This window comes from Artibeus jamaicensis, unplaced genomic scaffold (genome assembly GCF_021234435.1).
Source record: "Artibeus jamaicensis isolate MK-2021 breed Jamaican fruit bat unplaced genomic scaffold, CSHL_Jam_final contig_387, whole genome shotgun sequence".
In the NCBI taxonomy this organism is placed as follows: Eukaryota; Metazoa; Chordata; class Mammalia; order Chiroptera; family Phyllostomidae; genus Artibeus; species Artibeus jamaicensis.
Window position 1 is genome coordinate 13152994 of NW_026521812.1, and position 25524 is coordinate 13178517.

The 25524-nt window shown below is 36.0% G+C and overlaps 1 long non-coding RNA gene across 1 annotated transcript in view; it reads right to left on the reverse strand.

Moving 5' to 3' along the window:
- Positions 1–22625: 22625 nt before the first annotated feature.
- LOC128627363 (uncharacterized) overlaps positions 22626–25524 on the reverse strand; it is a 33794-nt gene continuing 30895 nt past the window's right edge. The window contains exons 3-4 of the long non-coding RNA XR_008391536.1: positions 24817–24850; positions 22626–23864 (exon numbers count right to left, since the gene is read on the reverse strand). This is a non-coding gene — a long non-coding RNA (uncharacterized LOC128627363). The remainder of the gene's footprint in view (positions 23865–24816; positions 24851–25524) is intronic.

The window sequence follows — 25524 nt, forward strand, 5'->3', positions numbered from 1 at the left end:
TGTCTTCCTCTTACTGGCTTATTTCACTTAAAATAATGTTCTTCAGATCCTTTCATTCTGTCACAAAGGGTAATATTTTTTTTCTTTATGGCCCAGTAGTATTCCATTGTGGAAATGGACCACAGCTGTTTTACCCACTCATCTACTGAGGGGCACTTGGGCTGCATCTATATCTTGGCAATTATAAATAATACTACGGTGAGCATAAGGATGTTATGTTCTTTTGAATTAGTATTTTGGGTTTCTTTGGATATGTTCCCAGAATGGGATCTCTGGGTCAAAGGCAGATCCATTTTTAATATTTTGAGGTATCTGCATACTGCTTCCCACAGTGGCTGCACCTTCTGCATTCCCATCAACAGTGCAAAAGGGTTCCCCCTTCTCCACATGCTCTCTAGCACTTATTTGTTGATTTATTGATGATAGGCATTCTAACAGGTGTGAGACAATATCTCATTGTGGTTTTAATTTGCATTCTCTGATGATTAGTGATATTGAACATCTTTTCATATGTCTATTGGCCATCTGTATGTCCTTTTCGGGGAAGTGTCTATTCAGGTCCTTTGCCCATTTTTTAATAAGTGGGGTTGGGAAGATTGGATAGATATGTGCAAAAAAAGGAAACTAGACCACTTCCGTACACCACACAAATGAATAAATTCAAAATGAATTAAAGAGTTAATGTTAGATCCGAACCATAAAAATCCTAGAAGAAAACATAGGCAGTAAAATCTCAGACATTATTTGTAGCAATATTTTATCAGATATATCTCCTCAAGCAAAGGAAACAAAAGAAAAAATAAACATAAGGGACTACATCAAACTAAAATTTTTTTTGCACAGAGAAGGAAACCATCAACAAAATAAAAAGACAACCCACAGAATGGGAGAACATATTCATCAATATATCTGATAAGGAGTTAATATGCAAAAATGTATAAAAATTTAAAAATTCAATACCAAGACAAAACAACCCAATTAAAGAAAAACTATTATTATTAAATTATTTGATCCATGTAGCAATCACATAAAAGGAAAAACCAATTTTTTATTTTTCCATTTATTTCACCAGGGACCTACAACTCTCCTTCATGTAGTCAGTCACTCTTACTCTTGCCCTTTTCTGTGCACTCGCATTACTGCGTTTATCACCTTGCACTGGAATTTCATGTTCACATGTTTGGCTGCCCTCTCTAGACTATGAGCTTATAAAGAACAGGGCACCCATTGTTAGCTGGCATTTCCAGGGACTATGCTATGCTAGAACATATTTGTAATGATTAATTTTGTGGGTCAACTTGACTGGACCACAGAGCTTCCAGACATTTATCCAAACATTATTCTGTGTGTCTGTGAGAATGTTTCAGGGTGGTATTAGTATCTAAATGCACAGACTGAGCGAAGCAGGTTATCCTTCTCAGTATAGGTATGTCTCATCCCATCATTTGAACACCTGAATAGAACAGAAAGGTTACGTAAGAGGGAACTTGTCCTCTCTCTTTAAGCGGGGACATTGGTCTTTCTAAGCCTTCAGATTTGGACTCAAACAACAGTTTTTCTTTGATCTCTAATTCGTTAGCTTTCAGACAGGAACTTACTGTCAGCTCCTCTGGTTCTCAGAACTTCAGATTTGGACTAGAACTACAAATTGGCTTTCCAGGATCTCCAGCTTACAAACTAAATATCTTGGATTTTCTCAGCACCCCTAATAGCATGAACCAACTATTTAAAGTAAATCTCTTTATACGTAAAGATACACATTCTACCGGTTCTGTTCCTCCAGAGAGCTCTGACTAATAAAATGTCATAGTGCTTAATTAATTTAGGGTGAACTAATCTCATTTTTCAGAATGGAGAAACATTATAACAGCACTTAGTTTTGCCTTTGTCTTTTTGTCTTTTGAAAAACAAAATATTTTTGACATTTCAAATGTCCCCAAATAAAAGTTGTCCCAAATTTTACTGTTGAACAGAAATAAATAAGCAAAATGTCTCCCCATCTTATGAGTTTTCTAAGTGGGACAGCTCTTTGGACAGATTTGAAACATTCACCTCAGAAGAATAGATTTAAAGCTTCAAATTGAATTTCAGTCTTTGATCCTCAAATCAATTTCTGATGGAGAAATGAAGCTCTGGTTTTGACTAGAGGAAGCTAAAATATCAAAATGACTGTTTTGACATTAAACAGCTGTTTTTAAAAATTCCATGATTTCACTGTAAGTGAATAAGACACATGTGGATTGAATTTTCTTGGGACACACAAGGTTTGAAAAATTAAGGGAACCTGGTTTGGGTTTGATTGAACGAAAAGCATTTGCAATCCAATGCTATCTCCTTCCAGAAGAAGACAGAGTTTTCTTCTTACAAACTGCTTTGCCCTCATGAACTCAGCATACAGAAGAGTGATCTCAGAAGTGTGAAAGATGCTGGAAATCAGCCCTAGAAGTTGTTTCTGAAACTTAATGAACCCAAACCAATCACCATGCACAACTCCTGACAGTTTCCTTCTGAGAACCTCATGCCTCCAAAAAGTAGGCTATTTTCAAATTACTCTAAAATTGCCTTTTTCAAGTATCATGAAGATTATTTCTTTATTCCTAAGTCTAATATTATTCCAAAATTTACAAATTGTTCGATCCTTTATTTTTGAGGCTAGTATTTCACATTGTTAGAAAGAAACTCAGCATTTTTCTTCCTAGCATAAGATACATTCTAGGAGAGAAAAAAATACTGTTGCTATATTCCAGAAAAAAGTAATGAATGTGTGCTCAAATAGCCTTCTCCGAAATGGTGGCATTACTGTAAAAATTATAAACTCTGATTCTGGAAAACAGAGGGTTGACTTGGTGTTGAGTTCAAAGGCAGGGCTCATACTATAAACATTTAGTGTACACTTCTCTTCATCATTATTTACATTGTTAAACTGTGTGTCTTTCTTTACGACATTGCAATTGTTAAATAGGAAGGGTTTGTTTTGGAGGAGTATGTATTATATTTCGTTTAAGGGCTGAAAAATTCAAAAAACAAAGACTCCCTTTCACCACCGATCAAGTCAGCAGTGCACTGGTGAAAGGTCACATGGGGTAACTGGAAGATCTGGAGGGTCCCAGGGTATACATGTCTAGGCAAGCTCGCCACCAGACCGCTGTGGTCTGCTCTCTGCACAGACATCCTGTGGTTTGCTGAGTCAATAACTGGAGCTCCCAAAGCTTCTTCCCCAACAAAATAATATGGGCTTTAATAAAATTGTACTGATTTTGTTGAGTACAGGGTTAGAAAGAAAAAGAGAATCAGTGGAAGAGTAATGCAGACTTTTCACATCACTGCCACCCACAGCAAACAAATATTAAGCACCTACTATGTGCGAGACAATACACTAAACATGTTGGATGCAGAGTATAAGGTGAAACCAATACCTATACAGAATTTACAGTTTAGTTTGGGAGATGGCAATATGTAGTCTCTCTCTTTCTCTCTCTGTTTCTGTTTGTCTGCCTCTTCCTCTCTCTGTATTCAAGATCTGTCTGGAAAAAGTGCAGCCATTATGAGTATAACAAGAATGGTTTATGTGATGTTGACGAAAACTGGCACCCAAGGAGAGTAGACTGGAACGCACATGCATAAACAATAACGACTTCATTGTACTAGTCGGTAGGGACAGTAGACACCATTGAGTGAGCATGTGAGCTGTGTGGCTGTGGTATTCAAAATGACTAAGCAGGTAGAGCAACAAATCTGCACTAAATTTTGTGTTAAGCTTGAACTTTCTTCTTCAGAATGATTAGACGAATCAGAAGGCCTCAGCTATGGGCAACTGTGATTGTCAGCTTCATCATGATAATGTGCCTGCTCATGCATCATGTCTTGTGCAGAATTTTTTAGCAAAATATCAAATAACTCAGGTGACTCAGCGCCCCTATAGCCCAGACTTCTGGGTTTTCTCAAAACTAAAATCACCTTTGAAAGGAAAGAGATTTCAGACCCTCAATGAGATTTAGGAAAATACAGTGAGGCAGCTGATGGTGATTGCGGGAACTGTGTGAGGTTTCAAGATGCCTGCAATGAAGGGTACTGAGTCATCATTGTCCTATGTACAGTGTTTCTTGTATCTTATATCATCTTCAATAAATGTCTCTATTTTTCATATTACATGGATGGATAACTTCTAGACAGACTTTGGATGTCTTATCTACCCAAAGAGTTTGTATTAAAATATATCAAGCAGTGAAAATTTCTTCTTAGAAAAAGAGTGCATCATAGATTCTGGCTGATTTACCTGCTTCTCCAACAGAAACTAAAAAGGAAGGGAATGTCGAGTGTCCTAAATCTAATGAACTCCTTTCTAGCTATAACAAAGTAAAAGAGGATGATGACAATTCTGCTAAGAATTTTTTTTGTTATTCTATCTCAATTCACCAATCCAAAGCCCAACAAATTGCAGTCCTGGTACTCTGGCCCATTCTGTGTACATTCCCATTGGCATCCTTTCAAAATCACCATTTCCTTTGACAAATTGACAATCAAAATGAGCAATCAGATACCCTTTTTTATAAATTCTTTAAATGCTGCTTTTCATCTGTCATCAATGAAGGCATAACCTTGGGTTGCAATTAAATTTGAGGCTAGGAAAGTAATAATCGTGGTCACTTTGCATTGGAAGCAAATTAATCTATTTATCAGCATTAGAGTTGCAAATGATCAATTTTTTAAAATCAGAGCAAGCAACAACCTCAGGCCTATACTTTGTTAGGCTTGAGAATACCTGGTTTTTACTAAGGAAGGTCAATACAAAAATGCATGTATCCAGACTTCTGGTCATGATGGCAGAGTAGGAAGAAGACATGGCTTGCCTTTTCTCAAAACCATATAAAACTAGAAAACCATCACTCGAAACCATTAGAAATTGAGTTGAATGGAAGTCTGACAACTATGGAATTAAAGAAACCATATCCATCTAAACTCGTAGGAGTGGAATGGGCTGGTCCCACACCAACATGTGGTAGATAAAAATTCAGAAAGGATATCTCACTAGTGAGGAGTCCCAGCCCAATAACAGGTTTTCCAGCTCAGGGTTACAGTGTAGTTAAGCCTCTACAACTTCTGGCTGCAAAAACCTGTGGGGATTGAGTCATTGGAAGAAACATCTGGAACCCCCAGCTTTTCCTTTTAAGGAACCCACATACACACTCACCTACTCAGAATTGTTCCCTCTGAGTTCCAGCATCAGGGTGACAGCTTGAGGGGCACCAGTGACATACTGGGAGAGGCTGAGGTATCTGGCATCAGAGTAAACAGAGGCCATTGTTCCTTTTCTGGGCCCTCCCCTCACAGGGACACAGCCACAGAGCCAGCAAGCTGTAACCATATCTGAGACCCTGTCACCCTATCTAACAGTGTTTGACCTGCCTTGCAGATCTTCAGAGACACCATCCCACCCAACTTATGGCCCACCCAAGCTGCTTTTCCATAGGAATGGCTGGTCTTGGATCCTGTTTCACATTTTTAAAAATCCTATTAAATAAGCAACAGCTGGCCTCAGTGAGTCCCAGGCCCAGCAGTAGCAGCAGCCAGCCTAGATTCAAAGCTTGGCATCAGCTGGGACTCTCCAAGCCGGACAAAAGTAGCAGCCATCTCAGATTGCTTTATAGCTCAGGCAGGGTGGCCCCAGGCAGAACACAGGTGTGGGATGACCTTGCCTGCACCCACTCAGGAAACCCCAGGGCCAGCGTACCCAGTGAACAGCTACAGACCATTTCACAGTACCATCACCCTGCCCCTGCACAGTTGATCCTTCATAGGTGGCAGAGCTTGGTGGCAAGTAGTCATAACCAATCCATACAGTTGACAGCCTGGGTAAAGCCTCCCATTGATTTTCTAACAGCAACCAACACTTAACTACAAGAGGAGGGTATACTCAGCCCACCCTAATGGCACAACTCAAGTACCCAGCTTGGGTGATAGGGGAGGCTATGCCACTGGACCCTACAGGATACCTACTACATTAGGCCACACTACCAAGGCACAGAGTCAAAGCAGCTCTACCTAATACATAGAAACAAATAGGGAAGCTGCCAAAAGGAGGAGACAAGGAAACATGGCCAAAATAAAAAAAAATAGATCAAAACTCCAGAGAAAAAGCTAAATGAAATGGAGATTATAATCTATCAGAGGCAGAGTTCAAAACACTGGTTATAAGGATGCTCAAGGAACTTAGTGAGGCCCCAGCAACATAAAAAAGATCCAATCAGAAATGAAGAACACATTAATTGAAATAAAGAACAATTCACAGGGAACCAACAGTGTATTGATGAAGCCAAGGATCAAATCAGTGATTTGGAACACAAGGAAGAAAAAACAACCAATCAGAAAAACAACAAGAAGAAAGAATCCAGAAAAATGAGGATACTATAAGCAGTCTCTGGGACAACTTCAAGAGGTCCAACATTCTCGTTATAGAAGTGTCAGAAGAAGAAAAGAAAGTCTAATAAATTGGAAATTTATTTGAAAAAATAATGAAAGAAAACTTTCTTAATTTGGTGAAGAAAATAGACCAACAAGTTTGGGAAGCATAGAGAGTCCCAAACAAGATGGATGCAAAGAGGCCCACTCCAAGACATATCATAATTAAAACAACAACAGTTAAAAGATAAAGAGAGAATCTTAAAAGCAGCAAGAGAAAAGCAGGTGGTCATCTACAGGGAAGTTCCCATAAGACTGTCAGCTGATTTACCAAAAGAAACTTTGCTGGCTAGAAGAGATTGGCAAGAAATATTCAAAGTCATGAAAAGCAGGGATCTACAGCCAAGACTACTCTCCTCAGCAGAGCTACCATTTGAAATCAAAGGGCAAATAAAGTTTCCCAGATCAGAAGAAACGAAAGGAGTTCATCATCACCAAACCATTATTATATGAAATGTTAAAGGGACTTATTTAAAAAAGAGAAGATCAAAACTGTGAACAATAATATGGCAAAAATACATATCTATAAACAATTGAATCTAAAAAGCAAACAAGAATAGAGACAGAATCATGAATACAGAGTGTTTTGATGGTTGGCAGATGGAAAGGGGGTGTGGGAGAATGGGAGATGAGGTCAAGGATTAAGATGTACAAATAGGTAAATACAGGACAGACATGGGGGTGTACAGTACACTATAGGAAATGGAGTAGCCAAAGAACTTGTGTGTATGACCCATGGACATAAACAATGGTGGGGGCATTGCCTGAGGGAATCGGGGTTACTGGGTGGAGGGGAACAAAGGAGAAACAATCAGGACAACTGTAATAGTATAATCAATAAAATATAATTAAAAAAACGAAAATACATTAAGGAAATACATTAATACATCCCATTAAAAATGGGAAATAAATGGAAAACATCAAAAAAAGAGGAAAAAGTTTTATATAAAGGAATTTTGTCTGAAAAGGCAAAATCACACAAAATGTTAGAATCAAAGGAGGTAAAAGTGGGTAAAATCTTAGAATCAAGTCATCAGAGTCCTTAGCACCTGGAGCTGAAATGTAATGAAACTGTATATGGTTTAGGAAAATAGAGAGGCAAATCTTCATGGGATGGCTGTTACGTGTGTGTGTGTATGTATATATACAAACACATGTAAAAGCTTGGCAAATCAAGGCATACTGTAAGAAATATCCAGCAGGTGATATGAACAATGCTCATTCTGAATTTTACAGAGAGATGGGTCTGTTCCCTTCCCACCAGCCTCCTCTATGCCCCAAGGTAGACACAGGATAAGAAACAAAAGATGGGAAGAGGAAGAAGTAATTCCCCCACTCCTTACACTTTTGCTGATGTCCATGTTACAGGTTATTAGAGTCTGAACCAAGGTAGTGACAATGAGGATCAGTACACTAAAGCATCAATTTTGAGGATATTTGAGAAGTAGAAGACATCAATTCTCATGCTTTATTGTCCCCTCCTTAGAGAGGTTTCTCAACCACTCATCTGTAGAAATGCTTCTGAAGTGGTGAGACTAAATTTATTTTTCACCATCCATCTTGAATTAGTAGTTATATAAAATGCAATAACAATTAGTCAAAAATTAAATAGAAAATAAACACTCTCAAAATAAATTCCAACTGTGTTATTACCAGATCCATTAAACATGGGAACATATTTTAGTATATATAATAATAAAACTAATATGGAAAAATAACAAAATTAAAAAACCCATAACTATAGTTCATTTAAAGTATGTATATAAAGCCCTGGCTGGAGTGGCTCAGTGGACTGAGCTCCAGTCCACAAGTGAAGGAGTCACCGGTTTGATTCCCAGTCAGGGCACATGCCTGGGTTGTGGGCCAGGTCCCTGGGGTGGGGGAGAGCTATGCAAGAGGCAACCCCATGGTGATGTTTCTCCCCCTCTCTTTCCCCCTCCTTTCCCCTCTGTGTAAAAATAAATAGATAAAATATTTTTATAAATAAAGTATGCATATAGGCAATAAATATAGAGAACTGCTATTCAACTCATAACTTTTTGTTGATTTTTAATTATTACTAAACAGTTAGTAAAGTTTGACTCCTAACAAAAAAAAAGCCTATTTGCACACTTAAAACATAGTGTGTATCAATATTTAAAGTTTTAACTTGAGCTTGTTTTTTGCATGTTAATTTTTTTGTCTAGGCTGATGACAATTCTACCTGCAAGGTTTGACATGGTTTCTTTGTATAAGACTTCTGCACGGCTCACACCATGAGTGACATAAGTATGATAGTCAACACACTGTTTAACCAATCCCTAGTCATAAAATTGGCTTCTGCAGCCATGTCAAATTGCTATGAAGGTTCCAAACATAGTGTCTGTATTTTTCTTGTTGCAGAAAGAGAATAAATAATTTTTAGATTGTACCATTTCACAAATCAAAGTTCATGTAGCCCCAATGTGAAGTACTACCCTCACCCCAGTTCCTGCTCTTCTGCTTCAGTTTCCTGTGTATTTATTCATAACCTTTATCATTTTTTCCCTGGTAATAATTATTTGTTCCCTTTTTCTACAAAAGTTTTCTCCATTAAAATGTACCTCCATTGGAACAAGGACAATGTCTACATTATCACAGTTGTGTTCTCCATATCTTGTTAAGCACCTTAGAAGCTAAATGAATATTTGTTTGATGAATAAACTAGGAATTTATTTAGAGGCACAAATTAAGTCACCAAAAATTGATGATGGTGTGGGAGAAACAGTGAAGGAAGGAAATTAACATTTAGTGAATCTTATGCCAGGCACTTTACTTACTTTATCTCATTTTTCCATCACATTAAATCTGTGAAGCAGATGTTATTATCTCTGTTTTAAAAATGAGGGGATTGTGGTTCAGAGAGGTTAAGAAACTTGCATGAGGTCACATAGCTAGTAAATGATAGAGTTGGGATTTGAAGAATTTGGCTCCAGCACTGACAGGATTTGTTGAGTGATTACATGTGTAAGAGTCTGAGAAAGGGAGTATATGATCATACACTAATACAAATAAGTAAAAAACGTGAATGAGGAATATTTTGGCATTGGAGAAGAAGTAAATATGAGCTCAGTTTTGGCAGGTTGAGTTTTTGATGGAATCATTTGCATATGAACCTGAAATTGGGGTAAAAGTTCTGAGTTGAAGATAAAGACCTGAAATTGCATGGCTACAGTTGGCTTTAAAATACTTTCACATATTCAGTATGATACATCATAAAGAAAACTTAGCTCACAAAATAAGCCAGCTTTCATTCAACTCTAAATAAGCATGCACAATCCAAGAGAAGTAGCTGAACTTCTACTCAAGAACTCCATGAATTTTACTGAAATGTCAGACAGAGAAAGGCAAATACAGTATGTGAAATCTAGAAAAATTAAACTCATAGAAACAAGAAGAATGTTAGTTGTCAGGACCTTGGAGTTGGGGAAAACAGGTACATGTTGGTCAAAGTATACCAAATTTTAGTTGTAAGATGAGTAAGTTCCAGGGATCTAATATACGGCCTGGTGGCTATAGTTAATAATACTGTATTTATGTACTTGAAATGTTCTGGGAGAGTAGAATCTTAAGTATTTTCTCTCTCTTACACACACACATACGTACACAATGTGGTAACCATAAAAGATTATGGATGTGTTAAATAACTTGATGATGATAATAATTTAAAAGTGTATATGTATATCAAATTATCATCTTGTACATGTTAAATATATTCAATTCTGTCAATTATACCTCCAAAAAGCTGGGGTCAAAAAAGAAGTACACAGAGGCATCTCTTAAGAGTACAGGTACTTCTGTCATCTGAATGTCTATCAAAACCAGTGCTTTGCTAATTAACATAGTAATTGTCAGGAGTTGTTTTTATTGGTGAAATGAGTGACTTTTAAATAATTTTAATAAAATGTTCTTTCAAGGAAAGTAAAGGTATTAAGAATACATGGACTAGCTAAAATATTATAAAAATATTCCCTACCCATCCATATGCATGAATGAACACAGATTAAGAAACCAGCAAGGCCACTAGCTGCACTCTTACTTAAGCCATAGGTAAGTGTCAGCCATGAACTTGGGAGGATCTGGTTGTCAGATGCTGATGATAGAAACCACTGTACCTCTGGAATCTTGGTATTTCCTCAGGTTTGCAGAACGGATTGCACAAATGTGTGTATTTGATTACTTTCTAATAAATATTTAGATAAATGGTTTATATGTGTTGCTGAATTTTGTGTGAGACTTGTTTTCATTATTAACTGGTAGTGAGAATAGGGGATACTAATTCCTACTGTCCTCAAAATTTCTTCTGTGTGTCTATCATCATCTACCAAAAAGAACTTAAGTTTTGTTCAAGTCATCTCTTAAGAGATATCCACGTGTTGTTGAGATCATTCAGAGAGAGTCCAAAGAATGGGCCCACAGGGCATATACCTGAGGATGGTCAGTATTTAGAAGTGCTGGAAAAAAGGGAATCCATAAAGACTTTGAAAAGAAATCTAAGTTAGGGGAAGAGGAGACCCAGCAGTAAGTTGTCACCAAAACCAAAGGACTTAAAATTTTTAGGAAAGAGTGATAATCAGTTACAAATGCTTGACCAATGTCTAGTAACACCAAGACTAAAGAAATATGCTGATTTTAACAACTGGTACTTTACTGGTGACCTCAATTAGAGATGAACCAAAGTAAAGGGCAGGTGTAAGGACTGAAGCTAGATTTCAGTGCACTGGATGGAGAATGGACAGTAAGAAGGTAGAAACAAGGAGTGTGACTTGAGGTGTTTGGCTATTAAAAGATGAAGGGGGAGTTGAGTAAATGGATCACACATAATATAAGTGGCTGCTGCTAGTATTTTTCTTTTAAGCTAAAAGAATCTTGAATAGAAGTTACAAATGCATTTGAGTAAGAAGATAATACATGGAGTAAGAACTGAAAGCAGAAACAACATGGATCAGGAAGAGGTGGAGGAATCAATCAAAAATATGAATGGAGACAGGTAAGACAAGACTGGGGTGGAGTTGTGGGATCCTACTCATTGCAGTTTCCCTGAAAGGAGGCAAGAAGATGTGTTTGTGTGTGTGTAAGGTGACAGGTGACAGATGTGTGTGTGTGTGTTGTGGCGATAAAATGCAGAAAGGTGAGCAGAAAGCCTAAAAATAGTAATAATGTTTGGGGAATTAGATATGTGGAAGAATTTCTTTGAAAATTTGGTTTCCTTGCTACCTTCCTCAACACACAAATTCCGTCTTTTAAAAGAATTAAGAGAGACCACAACTTCTAACTTCTGGTCCCAAGTTAATTTCCAAACTTCTTCACTATTTTATTTTTATTGAATATCTGCATTAGGTAGGATCTTTGTTATTAGAATATTCTATATCTTCAACAATGTGCATTTTCTAATTATGTTTCTTTCTTGGGGAATTTTTGTTCAACTCCCCTCTGTGTACATTTATCCAACTTATTTTTTAAGCAACAGTTTGAATATTGTTTGTTCTGTGAGGTCTTCCTGTTCTACTACAATTTCTTCCAAAAGAAAATAGCAAAATCATTATGTTACTATGGAGTTGATCACTTAGAATTATATAGTCATAGAATTAATAAAATGAGTCTTTATTAATTAGATGAAGACCAATGGGAAAAAAGAGAGACCACAACTGGTTATTAGTTATTAATAAGCATATTATAAACAATATGTACACACCTAAAACATCTTCCATTGGCTTTCCCGGGCAGGCAACCCCAACCAAAGGCAGTAATTAGTGTATTGTTTAGCTACTCTCTTTCCAAAAGTGATTGAAAAGTTCAAGAGTTATAAGAACAGTAGTTACAGCAGTATAGATCCTGCTAAAAAGTAAGTGCTTAACATTGCCATAATGATATATCTTAATTCCTATAAAATTAATGTACAAAAAAGTTTGCATTTAAATCAATCAAAAAGCTGTTTCTTACACAGAAAGAATAATCCTATAATTGCTTAAGATTATAAATTCTCACTAACTTTGATCTAAAGAGGACTCAGGAATAACTAGATCAAACCTCTTTTTGTGTTATTTTTTAATTTATCATCATAAAATGAAGTGCTTCTTCAAAAAAAAATTTTATGTGTGCTGAGCTGGGAATGCTTAAAGGATGTTCTACAATTTTATTAATGTCTATAGCCTAAAACAGGGTTTTGTGTTAGGGACATATATAGAACATATAAAAATATTTGAAAAGAAATTGAATATGTTTGATCTTCACTGTAGCAGGAGTTTGCCATTAATACCTTCAAACCTCTTTTCTCTCCAAGGAGAGAGAGGCATTGTATCCATAGCTGTTGCTGAGCATCCTGTTTACGGCTGATACCCTTACAAACCTGGAAGTACTGTACTTCCCACATCACAGCAGCAGACACGTGCGCACGCACAAACATCCTGTGGGGAAAGCATTTGATTTTCTAACATCACAACACTGTGTTCTTTGACTAGGTGGGATAATTCTTTCACACGAGTTCAAACAATTGGCCATCACACCTTATTGAAGGTCGTAATTTTTTTTTTGTTTTTCAAAGACGTTCCCACTAAAGGAACAATAGAGGCTAGAAGTTTTACACAATCATTTGACTGTTAGGTGTAGGCAAACACAATAGCAGTTTTGTCATAAATTAACATTTATGGCATTTCAAAGTCTTTGATGGAAATTTATAGAGAAGGCAAAAAAAGGAGGAGCAATGATCTAATTTTATTACTATCATTTTCTTCAACCCAAGTGGTAGAAACCCCACATTCATTTAGGCGGAGAGCAAGAGAAAGGGAGATGAATATAAATGTCTCTGAAAATGTTATTTTTATTTATACAATTCAAGCTTCATTTTTAGAAGCTAATAAAATCAAATGACATTACTTTTATTGAACAAGTTGAAATGCAACAGACATGACGTGTAAGATTATCCCCATTATAAATGAGCAAAACTGTGAGAAATTTGATGAGAGAATTTATGGTAAATATTTTTCTCACACATATTTTAGAAGTATGCCCAAACACTACATTATTAGATGCACAAAATTCCTCATTTTACCTGTACTGACTTAAATGTAAGGATCACTTATTCCTAGAGCATATTTTTGTTAACTCCTTCAGTAAACTACAATCTAATTAGAAAAAGAGTTTGGACTAAATAAGCCAGGAGTTGTGACTGCAACTAGAAGTGTTACAGAACATCTTTCTGTTCAAAGCTCAGTTGCAATGCTTTCCCACTAAATGAAATGAGAGGAAATAAGTCATCATTACTTCAGCTAAAATTAAAGTACCTATTCCTGCTTTACACTTTATCAGATGTTTAGTCCGGATGCTGATTGTTTTAAAAGTCTGTCTAAACATAGAATATTTCCTAAAAGTATTAGAAACAAACACTTGTTTCTAATGACAACATCTTAAATTTTACTAACGTGCTAAGATATACAAGTAAACAGACACAGTGTTAGTCAGTAGGCATATTTCCCAGGAAAGTTAAACTCACAACAAAAAATGATTTATACTTCTTACTGTACTTTATTCATTAGCAGCTCAAAGATTTACCTAGTGCTAAATTCTTGGAAGTGGGAAACATTAAACTTCCAATTGTGAACATAAAGTCATTAACTTCCTTTTCCTAGTTTCTGATAAAATTATTCATGTAACAGTAAATGACAACCAATGACCTTGATCAAACACTCCTTAAACATACTTGTGGTTTCATTTTCTTAGTGAAGAACAATTTTTAGTGATGGAAGCTTGTGTAAGCCATGATATTTATTTTCTTAAGGTTGTTTTTATACCGTAGATTGAAAAGGAATCCACTTTTCAAGATTGAAGTATTTGCCTTTGGGGATTACAACAGCTTTATTCTAAGTTTTCCTTTCCCCTTTATTCTTAAGTTCCTCATACTTCCTGAATGAAGAATGATTATTTGGATGAATTTTATTTTCAGCACATGACTAAAACATCTTTTGAAGAAGTCCAAAATAACATAGAAAATACTGAAGAGTTAATGGTTCTGACTTCTACAGTCATTTACCCTTATGGAAGAAAATTTAAAACATCAATGTGTGTGGTAGGTCTCTTCAGAAATCTCTAATGAAATAGAAATTAGTCAATCCAGCAGGTAAATACGCCACGCTGAAGTGAATTTTGGAGAAATATTTTAATAACATGAGCCAACAGAGTACCACTTAGTAGTACTTTGGCCTTGTCTTAAGGAACTGAATTTTTCAAAGCATCAGTTGTGCAATGCTGCTGTGTCACTTAGGAAATTATAAGCCTGAATCCTGTAAGCTACCATTGGGGCCCAGTAAATATTATGTTTCCTTCTTCCATTTCTTTCAACACATCTGCATAGTCTTCTTGGTTTGAAGGTCGTCCAGCTGCCATACAGTGTGGGGCTAAAGAAGGTTTACAAGAGAGTATGTAAAATAGTTTATTTTCATTATTATGTATTGATTATTGTATTATCTTTCCTTATGAAAAACTGGAGACTTACTTTTGCCCTACTATGTATGAGTAGCCATTGCTAATCTTTTCTATGATCAATTTTACTTTTTTTCTTTAATTAATAATCCATGTGGAATTCTGGTCTTTTGTTCACTCTGGTTTCCTGTATGATCTAATAAGGCATTAATCACACAACGCACAATTTGGGAGTGTTGCCTTTCATTCAGTTAGCCTAGCTGCTAAAATATGCTACAAGGAGTTGCTACAGTGAGAAGAAAACCTTTTCCTAGAAAGGTACCACTGGTTTATAGATGACTTTTGAAGTGTCGTTGAAGAGTTGGCAAGATCCATATATAAATGGTGTTATATACAGGAACTAAGTGTTTTTTTAATGTTCAAAAATTATTAAAACTAATGTTCTAGTGTGAAAAAAGCCCAAAATGTTTGGCAAAAAGAGGGTAAAATATCTATAGAAATATTAACATATAATCCTTAAACCACTTGGAAAATGCTTGTGACTAGTTTATGTCTGAAGTGTGGTTTTTTTTAATTAACTAGATTTTAGGTTAAAATTTAAAAAACAAGTCAAAAGGTCTATTTTTAATATTCCTTATTTTTTTCTGATTCATTAATAACAATATGGGTATTTGATACTAAGCTCTAAGTCCTTCAATTAAACATTGGAGATGCTGCTAAGGCAAAAGGTTGATTATTATGCAAGTCAACTTGGCAAACAATTATTAAATGCCAGTTGTGTGCAGGGTACTAATGCCTCGGAAGTTGGGTTCAAAGGAAGTAAATGACACTGTTCTGTCTTAGAGAAATTTCTGAACTCTTTAGCATAAAAGTACAAATGACTTCCATTGCTCTTTCTGCTTTCACCATTTCTTAAATACTGCTCACATTTTCTTCTCTTTTGCTCAGCATCTTCCAGAGTTTAAATCTATGACCCAGGCCTCCAACATACCACACAACAAGTAATGTGTGAAAATTTTCTATTTTTGTTCCTAATCCTTGCTCAAGCTTCAGGGTCATGTTTTCCTTCACCTTCTGAATGGATCCTTGCATCCCACAAACTCTTCAAAAACTGCAAGCTGATATATATTCTCTATCCCTTCCAAACTCTTTCTTCTACCCTCCCTGAGTCTGTTAGTGGCTCACAAAATCAGGATACTTAAAATCATTCTTACTCACACTACATCATTAACATCTGTCTAGTCTCCCTCCAAATATCTCTCTAATGCAAGTCCCAGGGATCTAGAACAGATTTCATCAACTTTCATTTAATTCAACACAGTAGCCTACCTGTTCTTCCTGCCTCTATGAGCTCTCTTCTCCTACTTACCTAAACACATTCTGAGTTATTTTTCTACAATTTAGATATAATCATTCATGTAGCTTCCGTGGTCAAAAGCCTTGTGTGACTCCCATATGCTTACAGAATAAGTTTTAAAATCTTTATCTTGCTATAAAGTCTTGTTCTTGTCTAGCAATAGCCTGTATTTCTCCTGTTTTTGCTTTTTCTATGAGCTATACCTATTACTGGGCTACAGAATCTCAACTTTTGGAGTACATTAAAATTATCTGTGGAGCTTTATAAGAATACAAATGTCAGGACTCTTGAACCAAAATCTTGCTAGTAGAGCCAGAGAATCACTCATTCTCACTATTAATCTGTCCTGGAATGTTCTCTCAGGGGCCCCCAAATTCCTTGTCCTTTGAGCAAATTTTCATTTATCTTTTAAGATCTTTCTCCAAAATCTTCAAGGTCTTTTCTACACACCCACAGAGGGGAAACCATTTTTAGTCATTGTACCTATGACACTTAAAATATTATTTAAATATTTTTCAATGTTAGAAAACCTAAAAATGAATATCAAGTGAGTAGATTTATAAATTACCTGGGTTAAAACTACCTGTCTCATCTCCCATCTTGTTTTGATTCCCCATAGCATTCGTCATCATCTGACATGTTATGTATTTTGCTTATTTATTCCTTTATGTCTCTCTCTCCCCTGCCCCACTAGAATGTATGCTCCAGTGAGCAGTTTGAATGTGTTTCTACTGTTGAAGAAAGCTATTATCTTAAGAAAATTTTTTTCCTGACATCTTGACATTTCTCCTCTAACTATGTCAATATGTATATATTTTAACAGTAAAGTCTTTATATAACCATAATTATTATATCTAGAAAATTAATAATTTCCTTACATCAGCTAATAACAATCCATTTTTAAATTCTCTAATTGTCAATAGTTAGTATTTTTTGTGTTTTCTTTACTCCTGTATCTCCAGCAGCCCGAACAGGGCTGGTACATAGTGGACCCTCAATAAATTCTTTTTAAATGGATGAATCTGTATCTCTGATTAAACTGTGTTTCCTGAAAGCAGAGCTTTGTGTTACTTAATGTTTTATCCTAAGTTCCTAACATGGTTTTTGGAGCATAATTGCCGCATCATTAAAATGTTTGTACACTACATAAATTATAGTTTTGACAGTTGAAGTGACAGAATTAAGGCACAATCACAGAAGAAATATTTAATTTAGGAAAGGCAAGGAAAGCTAATGTGTTTGAAGATGGGTATCTTAGAGGAAATGGTGACAGCAGGGCACAGATAAAACGTCTTCTTCACTGACACAGATAACCTATTCTGAACTTAGACAATTATCTCACACATCTCAGTTCTGTTGCAGAGGAAAACCTGTGAGAGATAAAGAAGGCTTAATTTCTGTCCCCACTGTTGAATTGGAAAAATATCTGACATCTTCATGGGTGAGAGATGGCAACATTTTCAGAATATTGTTTATCAGACCAAGACATAATCTGAAATTAATATACACTATCAACTTGGGCTTTGTTACTTTAATTGATTTTCAGTTATATCCAGTTATGTCAGCTTGCTCCCTTCTGGTGCCCGCGACTTTGCCCTGAAGTGGGAGGTGGAAAATCCCAGATCCAGCCCTGGTCCTGTCTGCTGGGTCATGTTGGACCAGCTCTGGTCCAGAAACCTGGGTAACATTCCATCACCACCATTCTGGGGCTGGTTTTCTCCTTCTTTATAATAAAGATGCTAAATTAGAACAAGCAGTTTATAAATTGTGTTAATAGTACAATGCTTTTTATACTTTTATTTTCATGGTTAATATTGTCAAAATCTAAAACATAATGACAAAAGTGAAACATTTTACCACATCCTGATTTTTATCCTTCATTTCTCACCCTTACAGCACTAAAGGTTCCCAGTTTCTTGTTAATCTTTTCCGGAGCATTCTAAGCATAAATATGAAATGTATTTATAAAGTGTACATATTATAAAATAAATGTAGAAATATGTGCATATTTTAATAAAATCGGGTATATCTTATTCACACTGTCCCAAGCCCTGCATTTTACACTGAGTTATATACCTCAGAAATCCTATCGGTAAGTAGACTACCAATCTTCTTTCTCAGCTGCCGATGGTGCATCGTGTGGGTGTGCGGGCACCCATTCAGCCAGTTCCCACGAAACGGTGACTTAGTTTGTTACAATCTTTTATAATTACAGAACATACTGCAATGAATAAATTTATATCTAAATCATTTAGCCCGTGTAGTTTTAGAATGAAGCCCCAGCAGTGAAATTTTCACTCAAAGAATATGCACATTGTGATTTGTATAGATCTTACCTGGTAGAAGGCCCGCCAATTTATAATCGTAGTAACAATGTATAGAAAAGCACAAGAGCTAATGTTTCCTCATCCTCACCCTTAGCCTCATAGAATAGACAATGAAACATTTTGTATTTGAAGTTTGCTAAGTAAAACATGAGATCTCAGTGTTGTTTTAGTTTTCATTTCACTCAGAGTAAATGAGTTGAATCTGTACACACACATAGGTAGTTTTCATGTACGTTTGTTTTCTTTAAACCATGTATTCCTATCCTCTGAACAAGTTTCTATCAGCACGTTGTTTATTTTTAAATTATATTAAATACTTTGCATGCTTTTATATATTAAAATAATTAAAACAGTTCTTTTGAGTAATATTAAATATATAGACTATACCTTAGTATTTGATAGTGTGCGTTTTGTTTTCTAAATATGCAAAAATTTTTTTATTTGTTAATGTCTTTGTTTTGGTCCCTCAATATTGATATAAAGTTTTCTTCATATTGTTCTTGGACCTTTCATGTAAAATTTACTCCTAGGTATTTAGTCTTTTATACAATATTGAAATAGTCTTTCTCAAATATGTTTTTTTTAAACTGGTTGTTGCCTGAATAACAACTATTGATCCTGTTGCAGAAAGCTTATTGGATTCCTTATTGTTTATAAAATTTGGCAAATTTTATACAGCCTGGCTGGTGTGGCTCAGTGGATTGAGCATCGACCTGGGAACCAAAGTGTTGCCTGTTCAGTTCCCAGCTGGGGTTGTGGGCCGGGTCCCCAGTTAGGGGCATGTAAGAGGCAACGTCAATGTTTCTCTCCCCTTCTCCTTCCCTTCCCATCTCTCTAAAAAATAAATAAAAATAAAATCTGTAAAACAAATTTTAAAGTTAGGTGACTTTTTTTATTAGTAATTCTCTTGAGTTCTCCAGATAAGTAATCAAATTATCTACACATATAGGTAACTATATACGTTCCTTCTAATATTTATAAGCTTAATTTTTCCTCTTGTCTAATATAGTCAAACTAGAAAAACTAGTTCACTACTAAATAATAGCAATTAGAGTGGACATTTCTGACTTTGATACAACTTTTTATAGTGTTTCACCCTTAAACCTAGTCTTGGCATTGCCATTACAAAAGATATATTTCATTATGTCATAAAAGCATTCATATATCCTAACTTAAATTTTTATCACACTATTTCTCAACAAATGAAGTATTTATAAAATGTATAATCAGGTACTTTATATAAATGCTTTGAAGATTAAAATTTTTGGACACTGATCATGGACTCTGATTTTCTGGGTCTTATGACCTCTCTCCTGAACTTCAGGCTTGTAATATCAAATTGCCTAGTGAAGCCCCCATTTGGATTGTTAATGAAAATCTCAACCTTAACATGTCCAAAACTCCTAGTTTCTCCCACTTCAATCTTCTACTTGCAGCTGTCCTCCTATGGCATATACGTAGACTTTGAATCCACAAGACAGGTTGCTATGTCCAAAGGAGGGAAGCTACATGGAGAATAAGAAAAAGAAGTAAATTCTGTGGCACTTTAACACTGGGAGTTAGGAAAGACAAGGAGAAACCTCTAAGAAGAAACAAAGAAGGAGCAACCAGAGACATAGGAGAAAACTAGGAGATGTTGGAGTTTTCAAAATGAAGAGAAAAAAGTATATCTAGAAGGAAGGAGGCCGTAACTCTGCTAAATGCAACTGGCATTTAGCCAGTTGCCAGTTGAGAACATGAGTCCTGAGAATTGGCCACACAGGCATTTAGTGGCCTAAGTGGTATTGGTGACCAGAGCAAGAGTGGATGGCTTGATAAGGACAAAATCTTGATGAGAGAGAGTTTAAGAGGTAAAAACAGTGAGCGTGGGCAACTATTTCAAAGAAGTAGATACAATTATTGTCTGTTTTACAAAGGCCCGAAGAGGGCTTATTCTTGCCCAAGTTCACATAACAGTAACCCATAGAGCTGGGCCCTAAACCCAGGTTTGTTTAAAGTCAGAATCTGCTTTCTTCCCTCCTATCCTGATCACAGATGTAATAACTCAGCAAAGAATGTGAACTAGAAGTGACTGTTTATCTTTCATCTGTGTTTTCCTATCAAGACGTCAGACCAATGTTCCTAAAACCTTTCACAGCATGAATTTCCTGCTCTCTTCCTAGTGCCATCCTCTATGTGACCATTCTATTACTCTCCTGTGTTACCACTTATCCTCACTCATCTGACTACCTCCTCTATCAAAAAAATCTGTTTACCTTTATGTCCAATTACCATATCCAGTGATTTGGAGATCTCTGAATCCATATTTTATTTCCCCTGACCTGGAAATGAATGTCCTTCAGTGTATTCCTTAGTAGTCTCTGTCTGTAAGATCTATAATAAAAGCCACTGCTAATGCTGGCTGAGAAGTTAACACACACCTTAGTGTCAGGAAATAGAGTGAAGTATCTTTGTAAACCTGGAGATGGAGGAGGGGGAAGTCGTGGGGGAAAGCAACAAACAAAGCTGGAGATAAAACTTCAGAGTAACTTAGATTTCTGGTAAATCCTTAGCAGTGCTCATAGAAAATAGATCCAAGGGTGGAAAAAAATAATGTGGTCCACAGCACATGACGAGAGAAGAGTTGGAAAATAGAGTTGTGTGCCAAAAGGTTGGCAGGATACACAGTGGGGACAGAGAGTGAGTCTGATAACCATAGACTTGGGCCAATCACAGGCAGAGGAGATAGAAGGAGTGGATGCCACAGATGATTTGACACGGGGTGTCCTGCTTTCGCTTTTCTTCTCATGACATCAAGCAGCTATGGCTTATTGGTTCCATTAAGTACGAAAGAAACTCCTTCTCATACTGGAATTTCATAGTCATAGTGACTATCTCAATAATAAACAGAGCCTCTATTTTACAATATACTCTATTCTGAGTCACTTGAAACAATAATTTCTTCACAGCTGCTACTAATCTTTATTTCTATGACAGTTCTGGTCATAATACGCGTATTTGCAACACACTGATCTGCCCATGACGAATTTGTGCATTTTTTACCCTGTGTTTGCATACACTGAGCTCTTCCGTGTGTACTGCCAGCCCTATCTCAATGAAAGTCCATGACTCATGCTCTGCGGCTCTGAGTCATGCTCTGAAGTTATGTGAATTAGTCTTAATTTGGTGTTTTCCAGTTATCAGCATAAGCCTTGCCTGCTGAGAGCTTTGTTTTGTTTTCCTTCCTAGCACTTGGAACAACCGTAATTGGTAGTTGATAACTTCCACAGTGCGCATTTTCCATGGAGGAGTGAAAGTTGGCTCAACAGCAAGCTAAAAGAACAAAACAAACTGGCACTGAGCTGAAATTGTATTGTAAAAGACATTAATACTGAGGAAAGCAGAGATTTTGTAGATAAACTGTTTCTTGATTGCTTCTTTGCAAAGTGAAGAAACTTTACCTTTTTATTATAGATCACAAATAAAGATGACCATCCAACCCTGGGGAACTTGATGTATATGAGAGGGGAGATGGCAGGGAGAAGTCTTGCCCATTCAGGTGTGCACGTGTATCTCTGAGATTAAAGTATTGTGCCAGAAAAGGAGAATTGAAGTAAATAAGAGGATAGCACACAAGCACCAAGTGCCTCCACCATAGCTTAGTGCCCCAGGAGGAAAGAAAGTAATCAAAGGTTATAATTAATTTTATCTCCTGATAGAGCATGAGCACATGAAGAGTGTGCCTGGAAATGTAGTATCTGGTTTAGGAAACTTGTAGACAATAGTTTGAGTAATTCACTTATGTATTAGAAAACATAGAGAAAAATTAATTAATTGTTCATATGTTTAAAAGAAGAATCTTGAAATTGTGCCTATCGTTTCCTTTTTTCTTTATTGCTCTACTTATTTTAATCTTCACTGGTTTTCTGTGGTAATTTTTTTAGTAAAAAATTAATTTTTGCTAAATGTGTCACTTAAATTTTCAGTCTTTTAAGTAAGAATTCTTTGCATCCTTGGAATTCTATAGTCTCTTCTTCATAAGAGTTTTTACACAGTTAACACTTTATTATTCATTCACAGTAGATAATACAGAATTCATTTTTATTTGATGCTGTAACTTATGTTTCTTTTCCAGGAAATTCATCTACTTTTGGTCTATATCACAATATTCATAAAATGAGAAGGTCAAATGCTATTAAACATCCAGGATGAAACCAGTCTGTGGTTCCATGCTTTTTATATATTACAGATGTGACTAATTCAGAGGTAGATTACTTGAGTAAATATACATTACATTTTTACTTTAACAAAAACAGATCTAGTTTTCTTTCCTTTGTTCCTTCATCCCTTATTTTATGTTTGAACGCATGTTCATCACGTCTCACCTAGTGTCAAAGCATTAGGAAAGATGTCATACGTAAAAGCTGCACCGAGAAAACCAGACACATCCCTTGCTCTCATGGACCTTAATATCTAAAAAGATGGGTACTTATCGAAAGAATTATTACTGAATTCCAAGTGTCAGGTCATGTGGAAAAGTACTAGAAAATACATATTAATCTGTGAGTCAAGTTTTCCTGAGAAATGACATGTCTGAAGTATAAGAAAAATGTAAGGGGAGAGACTGAGGGTGGATACATTCCACGATGGGGTTTGGTATAGTGTCAGGATCAGTGCTGAGCAAGCACGGATACTCATCCCTTCCCCTGAACCCCAAGCTGGAGAGGCCACGAAGTTAAAAAGGAATTCGATGGACTCCAGAACCTAACGCAAACACTGTGAAAAAGCAATGGAGAACCAGAAGGTAGGCCAGTTTGCACAGACCCAGGAAAAATGCTTTCTAGTTGTGTACTTTTTTCTTTATACTTTACACTGAATGCGAGGAGTAGACAGAAAACATAAGCTCCAGTCCAGCGCCTGCCACAAGTGGCAGTTCATCTGGACATCGCTGGTCTCTGGGTGGATAGGAAAAACAGAGTAACTGCCTAACACAAAAGGACTATTTAGCTTCCCATCACCAAGCCCCTACTGGGTAATGGCAAGAGGGAGGGGGAGCCTTCAGAAAGAAAATTCAATGCTTGGTCCGGATGGATGGGGGGCAGGTTACAAAATGCAACACCAGAGGCTCTTCTCTCTTTGCGGCCATCCCCCAATACACAGGTCATTTCACCAAGAAGAGTGGCAGCTGGCTCTGCGTCGTCATCTCTCCCTTCAGTTACACATCACCAGCAAGAAAGATGGCGATTCCACAAATGTGAACACAGAGGAAGGAATAAACAGACATCTGAGGAGTACAAGTGCGAGCTCTATGAAAGAAAGACACAACCATTCCATGAGAAAGAAAAATTAATGTGTCAATATTAAAAGTCACAAAATATCCTTATCATGAATGAAGATATATTCCATGGCCATAACATACTGAACACACCCAACCTCATCTGATCTTGGAAGAATAAAAAGTTGATATTTTAAATATCAAGCAGTAAAGCAGATCTCATAGAGACATGAAGCATAAAAAATACAATACTGAAATAAATGACTTGATTTCTTAGAAAGGTTGGGAAAAATATCAAAAAGAATATTTCAGAAAAGTTCACAAATGAATATTCTGATTAATATTGAGATTCCTCTATAAAGGCAAACATATTTTCCCATTAAATCATTGACTGTATATTAGTTTCTTAAAATATTTTTATGACTCATTCTTTAGGTAATTCTATGCAAATAAAATCATTTTTCTTAAGTAACACATTAAGTATATAAGTATAGACTTACTGTACAAAATTCAACACAGAATAGGAAAAAGTAAAGTCTCTCTTCAACATTACTCTCAATAGTTTGCTTTTCTTTATCTTTAACATAAATAGGAAACATCATGTTATTCTATAAGTTGCTTTATTTATATAAAATATGTATTTGAGTATATATGTATTTTTGTAGTATTTATAATTCATCTTTTAAAAATTACTTGTCCTTTTTACTATATTTTAGAGTATATATATGTATGTTTATTATAAAAAATCAAACAGCACACAAGTAAATAGATGGCCAAATGTGTATACATATATGTGTGAGTATATGCACATATATGCATATGTGTGCATATATGTACACACTCACATATAATTGCATATGTGTGGTTACATAATCACACATATAATTATATATACATATATAATTATATATATATATATATAATTTCAGTGTTGTAAATTCAAAGACTGGAAAGAAAAGATACACAGATTGGCTTCCACTCACCAGTAATGATGACTGCATTGGTTTCTGTTCCACACTGAAACATAAATTAAACTCTTGTGTTTTAATTTCATTATAAATGGAATCCAACTATACATATGATCTCACAATTTAGTTTTTTTCACTAAATAACATTTGGCAGCCATCTCAGGTTAACATATGGAAATAGCTTATAGCATTGATGAATGATAATTCTCAGTTTTACCAATTCAGCCCAGATAGCCTCTAGAACTTTTACCAGAACTATTTGTAATTCTATTAGGTTAAATTTATTATAAAGTTAAAGCCACATTAATGCTATAAAGATTTTTTTGAGTAAACAGTGATAATGCACCAGAGTACGTCTGGAAAAAATACAGTAGCAAACTGTATATGGTATTTGAGTTTTTCTTTCATTGGTGTTTACAGAGTGTAATAATATTGCAGATGCATTTCATCCTCCAAGCAGCTCTTGGTCGTTTCAAACATTATACTTCAAAAACTGGAATAGCCTGGCTGGTGTGGCTCAATGGCTTGAGCACCAGCCTGCCACCTGAGAGGCTGCATGTTCAATTCCCAGTCAAGGCACATGCCTGGGTTGCAGGCAAGGTTCCCAGCTGGGGTTGTGCAAGAGGCAACCAATTGATGTTTCTCTCACACATTCATGTTTTTCTCCCTCTCTTCCTCCTTTACCATTTCTCTAAAAATAAATTTTAAAATTTTTGAAAAAAT